The sequence below is a fragment of the Ixodes scapularis genome, unplaced genomic scaffold (genome assembly GCF_016920785.2).
Source record: "Ixodes scapularis isolate PalLabHiFi unplaced genomic scaffold, ASM1692078v2 PGA_scaffold13__105_contigs__length_92229423, whole genome shotgun sequence".
NCBI classification, from domain to species: Eukaryota; Metazoa; Arthropoda; class Arachnida; order Ixodida; family Ixodidae; genus Ixodes; species Ixodes scapularis.
The window spans coordinates 43,487,051-43,496,064 of NW_024609839.1; positions in this window are offsets into that span (position 1 = coordinate 43,487,051).

Below are 9,014 nucleotides of genomic sequence, written 5' to 3' on the forward strand. Positions count from 1 at the left end.
AGATAATCCATGGATTGCTGGGAGTGAATATGTAATAATTTGCCGAACTAGTGCAGAATGCAGCATTGTGATGGATTTAGTTGAAGCTCCGCAACGAACTCCAGTAAAATAACGTAAAATGTTGATTGTTTTGTTCACTTCAACCTCCAGCATATCGACGTGTTTTACCCAAGTGAGGCTTTGATCTAGAATCATTCCAAGAAAGCGATGATGGGAAACGGGTTCTAAAGTTTGACCCTGTATTTTTAGCTCGAATACACGAAGGTGCTTTCTCGTCAACGGAATCATTACTGATTTTGAAGGCGCAATATCTATACCCCGTTCACTTAAGAAATTGTTTAAGAGGTTCAGTCCCGCTTGAAGCTGATCCTCTAAAGTTTTTGGACATGTGCCTGTGGCCCAGATAGAAATGTCACCTGCATATATCGTCACATGAAGTGGTGAAGGGAGGTGACCTGGAAGCAAAGCCATGACCGTATTAAATAGAGTAGGGCTTAGTACGGCTCCCTTGAGGTTCGCCGTGTCGGAGTATTTGACTCGTGCTACTGTATGGTATGCGCGCTTGATGTCTAAAAACACAGCTATTGTGATTTTTCTGAGCGTACGTTCATGTTCTATGTACGCTACCAAAACTAGAACGCAATTCATCGTGCAGCATTTGGGACGAAACCCTGCAAATTCTTCCGGTAACACTTTATGTTTAACTTGTTTCTAGCCACCATTGTAGTCATTGATAAATTAGCGTTTCGAAAAGCTTTCCTAAACAGCTTGTAAGGCTGACCGGTCGAAAGGAGGCTAGGTCAGTGGGTGTTCTTCCCGCCTTCAAAAGCGGAATGACTTTAGCGACTTTCCATTGGTCGGGTATTTCTTCCTTGATCCAGAGAGAATCGAACGTGCTCAAAATGAAGTTCAGCGCACGTGGACCGATGTTGGTCAATTCATCCCATGTGATCAGGTCTGGGCCAGGTGACCTACCCCGACGTGTCACTCTCAGAGCATTTTGAAGTACCCTCATTTTGAAAACAAAATCTAGCTCCAAATGACAGGATGTAAACTCGTTATCAATTGTTTGTTTGGCATTGACACACGGGGCAAAATATTTAAGTGTCAAAGATTCCGTGCTTGGTCGAACCAATAATTTGCAAAACTCGTCTGCTATTGTTAGTTCTGATACGCCTCTGGATAGGGCCATTGCTCGCAGTGGGAACCTTTGAATAGTCGGAGCATGGAGGGCTCTAATAATATTCTACATCCTCGTGAGGTCACTTACAGCCGATAGCTTAGCACAAAACAGACCCCATCGATGTTTGGCAAGTTGTCTAAGTTTACGTTGTATAAGGCCGTGAACACGCTGAGCCTCCTTTTAGTCCTCTATCCATCCTGAGCGGCGGTATCTTCGTTCGGCTCTGCGTCATATTGCTCTAAGTTTTTCATACGAAGCATCAACACCTCTATAATCGGATAAAATGAATACCCATCTTGTTGTGTGGTCAAAATTTTTTCTCACAATCGATGTAAAATCGTCCAACGTATCAACGTTTTTGTGGCTCTCAGCTCAAATAAGCTGAGAGCCACAAAATTGCGACAGGCTGTTCCGAGGCTTCTTCTTCTTTTCCGCCTCATCTTAACAAACCGACCTTCCGCTTTATGAATCACTAGATGTCCAATTTGACTTTTTTTTTTCTGCTAAAACAAACATAAAAAAAACACGAAAAAAAAAAAAAAAAAGCAAGCAAGAACAACTTGCTTTCCCCCTTTTTTATAAAAAGAAGTGAGACGGCATGTGTCAGCCACATGGCAATTGTGCTTCATTGAAATGAATTTCTATTTTTGCATAATCGGATAATATCTCGATAGCTTTGTGTGTCTTTGCGCATGCAGATATTCTGTGCTTTTCCTGAGCGAAAAAAAGTTAGCGCTTTTCCTGTTTACTTCGTGTTCCTGCAGTGTTTTTCCAGCTATTTTTTTACGTTTCACTTGTCTTCCAGGGTGTATTCGTTTCGAAACATGTGCTTGCCTCCTCGTCCGCCATTTCCCAACAGTGAGAATATGTATTGTAAATGACAAAACGCCGATCAAGTATATTTGATTTGAGTTTGGCCGAACGATGCGTCGGGCCATTATTTACTGCGAACTGCCACGCAAACGGATGGCGGATTCGAGAATAAACGACGTGTCAGAATAATATGCCCGCCTCGCTCGCGCTGAGAAGCTGCGTCTTCAGCTCCGCTCTTCGATGACACGCCTCGGATGGCATTGCGTCCTTCAACTCTAAGCATAACAAAATCCAAGGCAAAATTTATTAAAAAAAAATGGTAACAAAAAATCATAATAATAATACCGTTCGCGTTCCGGAAGGACGCGCCGTATCTGGAGACCATCCATCAAGCAGTCATCTTTGAGTGCGGGGATGGCGTGGCACGTGTTTCCAACAGCCCCGTGGTGAATTATCCGCAAAGATACGCTCAAGCAGCTTCATATATTCCCGAATCCGGTCCTATCTGTCTCGCGCTTCCTTCGCTGGCGTTGTGCGCCGCGGGCTTTCGCAATGCTCTCGCGAACGAGACGCCGAGAAAGCAAGAACGATCGTTTGCTGAAGGCAACACCGAGCTCTTCCCATCCCCATAATTATTCAACACCGTTTTAACTTTTTATATATTTTTTTTTATAAACGTTGGTAACAGTCGCGATTAAAGTCCAGTGATACTTTTTTTTACAAGTAGCGACCACCAATGCAAATGAAAAAGAACATTTCGCTGGAACACAATGACGGCATTCGGTTCAAGCCTCTGCTGTGCGCCGCCATTCCGAATACCTGCACCGTCCCGCAGTCGGCGCTTCGAGGAATGTCAATACTTGTAGGAAGTTCTTATCTAGGAACTCTAGTCACGACGGATGCACCACTCATACTTCGATGTTCTGCGGGATACAGTATGGCAAACAGCGGTGCCTATTCGGTGCCTACTGGGCTAATGCCTACAGATTCAAGTATGCCTGGCATAAAAACAGAATTCTTGTGCGCGAAAAAGATGGATATCAACCCTGTGTTGTTAAGGATGTGGATGACCTTGCAAAGATTCGATAATTCAACTTTCTTGTTTGTCTAATATGTTACTTCGGGTCATCTTGCGAGATGGCGACTGCCAACGTTTTATTGCCGCGAGAACTCAAAATATTTTTAGGCGCTAAATGCGCGTCCTCATTGAAATGTTTTCATCTAAACACAAGATCTGCCAAAAATAAATATGATGATTTTGAGTTTTTTTTTGTTTTTTTTTTGATGAGCTGGATGTTTTTTCCGACGTAATCATGCTATCGGAAAATTGGTTTAAATGTGATAGTGATGCTTTCAAACTTGCTGATTACAACACCCATTCCGTAAACCGGCCATTTCAGCGGGGTGGTGGTGTTTACATGTTAATTTTTAAATTAATGAGTTACGAACTTTTATCTGAGTATTGTCGCTCTACCGATGACTGTGAAGTACTGTTGATAAAAATAGATAAACATGTTGTGCCAGTATTTTATCGTCCCCCAGATGGAAACTTTTTGAACTTTTGTGAATTTTTGGATGGCTTTTTTATGTTTATAGAAGAAGAACAGTACAACGTAATTTGGGGGAGGATTTTAATATTGACATGTTAAGCGATAGTAGTTCAAAAAAGATTATTTCTACGCTTTTACAGGTAAACGGGTGCGTGAACGTTATAGATCAACCAGCACGTATTACTACCACGTCAGAAACGCTGATTGATTTATTCATTTCCAATTTATGAGCTATGTAAAACGACATCGGGTGTGATAGCTTGCGATATCAGTGAACACTTTGAAACTTTCTTTTGTTTCAATGAAAATATAAGCAAACGGAAATACCCTAAACTTTACACTCGGGTACAAAGAATTACCAACAACAGCCTAGATCGTTTCAGAGATAGTTTGAAGTGCTGACTGGACTGAGGTCTTGAACAAAGCTGATGCGAATCAAGCTTATGAAATATTTCTTCGAATTTTCAAAGCTATTTATGATGAACACAGTTCCCTTATGTAAACGTTAAGCGCTTCAAGAGAGCTCGAAAACCATGGATAACATCAGAATCAAATGCAAACATTCAAATAAAAAACAAACTATATAAATTTTTCATCAAAAGTAAAGACCCCGAGAAACTGAATATTTTCAAGGCATGCAGAAATAGTTTGAACAAGAAATTGAAGAAAGGAAAAATTATCTACGATCACAATTTGTTTAATACGGTATCGCACCGGCACTGATATAATGTGGAGAAAGCTGAACTCTGTTTTGAATTGCAATGGATTCAATAATCCATAATGACATCGAACTGACTGGTCGTTCTCTGGCTAATCTGTGCAATGATTTTTTTTATTAATTTAGGAGGGAATCCAAGCATGGCCGATGCTTGTTCCTATATCCATCGAAACGTAGATGAAACGATCTATTTAAACCCGGTAACTGAAGAGGTGGCCTCAGTATTCCGCAGCGTCAACATTCGACACCAATGGTATACAGATACGTCCAGTTTTTGTATTTTTTGTTTTTAGATACGCCGCTGCTGCTTGTAAAATATAAACACGAATATCGAGATATAAACAGCTTTTTGATACGCTTAGCGTCCCTCAGAAACAAACCTATAACATATTGCATTCGCCATTCCGATTTCTGGGTTGTAGATGCATCTCGTACTGACTATGGTGTACAGATGATTAAAAAAACACTGCCAACGTTTCTGAACAAAATGATCCGGTCTAATTGCACTATAGAATCCTGTAGCATGTGTGATATTGAGATACATTTTTATTAAAGTAATTATGTGCTTACACTAACTCCCTTGTAATTGTTTTTCTTCTTTGTCTGCTCCTGCTTTGATATTAGGAGATATTTTTCTATCAAAGTAATTATCTCATTACACTTATTCCCTCGTAAGTGTTTCCTGTTTGCTATTTGCCTTTATTGTTCTTTTTTCGTTTATATAAGTTCTTGTGTGTGCTTTTGCAACCGCTGTGTACCTGTGAGTGGGTTGAAGACCAGTCAAGCTGCTTAGACAACTTTTTTCCTCAGCTCGCACTATATTTATATGACAAATAAAGCTATTATTACTATTATATCATTATTTGGGCTAATATTCTAAGAGAGAGAGAAAGACGCACAAAAGTGAATATATCCAGGTGCTTCTGCGAGGTGTTGGGGTCTTAAGAAACTTGTAAGCTTTTAAATTTTTATTCAATTCTCTATGAAATCGGTCAGATTTTGGACCCCGAACTTGAGTAAAAATAAAAAGAAAAACACGCCGCCTGACGGAGTTTCCTATTGTCGCCACCGACTGTCGCTGACGACATGCCTCTCCAGCGTTTTGGCCACTTGGTTTCGGACCTGTCCTGCGTGTGCCAGAAGCGATAGCTACCTCATAATACGCTTCATCCAGAAATATGTACATATAAAAAAAAGTAATTATGTTAAGTTACTGAGTATTGGCCTCAAGAGTAATTTGAGTAAAGTACAGATTACTTAAATGGAAAGTAATTGGGTAAATTATTGACTACCGCAAACAAATAGCAAATTTGTTTTGAAGTTCTTTTTATATTTGTTTTGTGGTAGCAAGAAAGTAGGCAGGTCTTGGTCCGTTAGCGAATTTCTACTAGCTAAATATAAAGCGCCGTGTGTTTTCACTGAAATGCTTTAATAGTAAGTACTGCTTCGGCGTGCCTAATTGTTTTGTACATTTAGTTTTTCGGTCAGTGATGCACTGCGGATCTATCATTCCTACTTTGAAGTTTAGCACTGCCTCAGCTTGATTTCGCAGACAGTGTTTTCTTGTTTACTGTGTTGCGTAATGTGCATCGAAAACATACTTGACGTAGAGTACAAAGTAATATGTACTTCAAGTAAAGTAGTACGTTCACCCGGTACATTGTACTTGAAATAAAGAGCTATAAGTACAATGTGCTTTCAACGTAAAGTAGAAGTGATTTTTACAAAAATCTTTCATGATGCTCTTTTATACCCCTGTGCTATACAGTGTTTTTTAAACCGTTATACATTGCAAAAGAAATGGTCGGAAGTGCATCAGTTTTTTTTTTTTTTCGGAAATGGCGGCAAATTTCGAATACAGTGAAGTCACCAACACAAACTATTTAACAGAATAAACTTATAAGGCACTTATTGTATCGGTCTTATGGACGCCATCACTTCACTCAGTGAAATTACCAAATGACGTCCCCAAAGAAGATAGCGCGCTTTCACATGACATTACGCCATTATTTTTTCTTCAAATTTAGGGAGTGTGCATTGAAGTTGGGAGTTTTACTTTCCTCGGAAGGCACCCGAAAAAAAAAATTTAGTAAAGTGCAAGTACATGGTTAGAGAATGTACTTCAACTAAAGTGCAAGCTTTTTAAACTTAATTCCAGCAGTACCTTAAGTACCATGTACTTAAAGTACTTTCCGACACTGCTTGTTTATTTCTTTTTTATGTAAAAATTTTGGAAGGATTGGTAAGGTTTCTCGAACGATCTTCGAATCTCGCAAGACCTGTATATTTCAAATTTCCGGATGGAAAGTCACGCAAAAAAGTTATCTTTGGGTTACCCATTAGCACGCGATTCTTCGAGTACAGCACAAGCTACGTTGTACAGCACTGAATCGAGCGGCGGCGCAGCTGGCCACAATTTGGTTCAAATGTTTCAGCCTTATTTATCCAGTCACCTTTACTGGCTATATATAGAAGTACAAGTCTTTTCTGAAATTGCAGAGTAGCCAAGGCTACAGGCAACCACTCAAAGTCGTGCTGGTGCTTAGACCCCCTTGTAGCCCATCAGCCTCCATCTCCCCCCCCCCCCCCCTTCCATCAGGCAACATCCATCAGGCAACATCCATCAGGCAACATCCATCAGGCAACATCCATCAGGCAACATTGGCGGTCGCTATTTTTTCACTGCCTCGTGGTGGTTAGGGGGAGAAAATTGGTTTTAGAAGGGCGGGAGAAATCGTGTGTTGGTTTTTTTAGGCTGAGGCTAAGTGGCGCAAACTATCGCCCGTTACAAAGGGTATAGCCATTAACATCCTTTCATTAAGGCGCGAAGCGTGCGATTAGATCCTAGTCCAGGCCGAGCGCCGACGGAGCACTCGTGGTAAATAGAGGCTGATACCGCAGTGAACGCGCACTCGTACGCTTTAATGGAAAGGTGTATGGTCGGTAATGGGCATAGCTTCCTATATACTGGGAGCGTCTGGCAGATCGACACGAGAAGTGGCGGCCGAAATGGAAAAAGTGGAGCGGCAGACAACGGATGAGAGGACAGCCACGTGACTGGCGCCCCGCTGCGGCGAGACGCCGAAACACACTTCTCCCGAGTGAACAAGTGTATTTCGGGTTCTCGCCGCTGCAAAAGCTCTGCGCTGACGTCCAGGTTCTCTGAGAAATGGCTCTTTGATGCTCTGTGCTACCAGATCCTCTCGCTCCAAATCTGCGACCGGGCACTCTATGGCTCAGGTCGCCGAACCGCCAGGCCTTGTGCGCATAGAGGAGGCTATGTAATAGATTAACAATTAAGTAGATGGTCCGCCTCGCCGCGCGAGCATTCCGCCTTCAAAAACGCTTCGTTGCACGCGCAGCCAGTGCAAGACGCAAGGAAACTACCAGTTTTCTTAAGGCGGGGCTTCTACTCGGTTCTTAACATGTTACCAAGTGTATAGACCAACTCAATTCCCTGACGTCACACGCCACTCCGGTGGCGCTGCTGTCGCTACTGCGCATGAGCAAACGCTTCCCTCCTCCCGAGTTTGGTTTGTGCGCACGCGCAGTGCATGCCCACACCTGGTGTGGGCAGAGCGAGTTTGTTTGCAAACAGTTTCTTGGTGTAGAGATAGTGCCAACTTTTGAGAAGCGTCTGTTCCATTGAACCTCGTGAAAAAATACAGCTCAGAAAAAAAAAAAACACGCATTTGAAGGATCTTTTTTATTTTTATATTCGATGTTGGGATGAAGATTTTAACGGGAAACAAATTAGATCTCTTACGTGGGCCAAAGCCATCAATGGCGAAATATGCCCACGGGCACACGTCAAGGCCAGGTAATGGAATTCACAATCACTATACAAATACAAGTTCGCTCTGCGCCATTTCAATCTCGCACTTACATTTTTGGGTCCGCTCTCTGAACGACGTGAAATGTGACGGATCATTTTCTTTTAAATCTTACAACATTCCCATTGAGCGCACATCTTTTCGTTTTATTTTTCTCTCAGAAATGCAAAACTAAATTTGATGTAAGGCAACATGAAAGAACTGCCGAAGGGCATTTTCGTAAAACATCTAAACGGTGACATTCTTTTAAAATGAAAATATTTTCTTCTTCTTTTTTTTTTGGGGGGGGGGGGGGGGATGTTAGAGTTTAACGTTCGGGATTAAAAAGCACGATATATAACGCTAAGGGAAACGCAAAAAGCAACATACTTGGATATTTTTATTATTAATGCCATTTTATTATTAATACCAGGTGACGAACGAACAAAATACATTAGTGAGGTAATTTGCTTTGTTGTTTCACGAAGTTCTGAGAAAGCTGAAAGGAGTCCGTGGACAAACACAAAATGCAGCAATCCTGAAAAATGTTTTTCACGATTGCTGTCTTTTTTCGTTGCGTCTCGCGTTCTTATTCCTCGCAAGGGCTCGTTCACACTGCAGTGACGAAGAACACACACTTCCTGCAAAGAAGGCACATATGCTGTTAGCGGCCAACCTTTCACGTGAGCGATGACAACTTAACAGAAGTGAACATGTTCGAGGATAGGTAACACTCGGGAGATATCTTGGGTTGGCATAAACTGAAAACTATTTTTTTTTGTTTTATTGACGACGAAGAAAAGTTTTGTCAGTTGCATCTTCTATGCTATTCACTTCCAACTCATCTTAGCACAAAATCTGGACTTTTTCGGTAATAGTGTGCATAAGTAAATGTTCCGAGTAACATTTACGAGAACAAAAGATGATTGACTTCACTG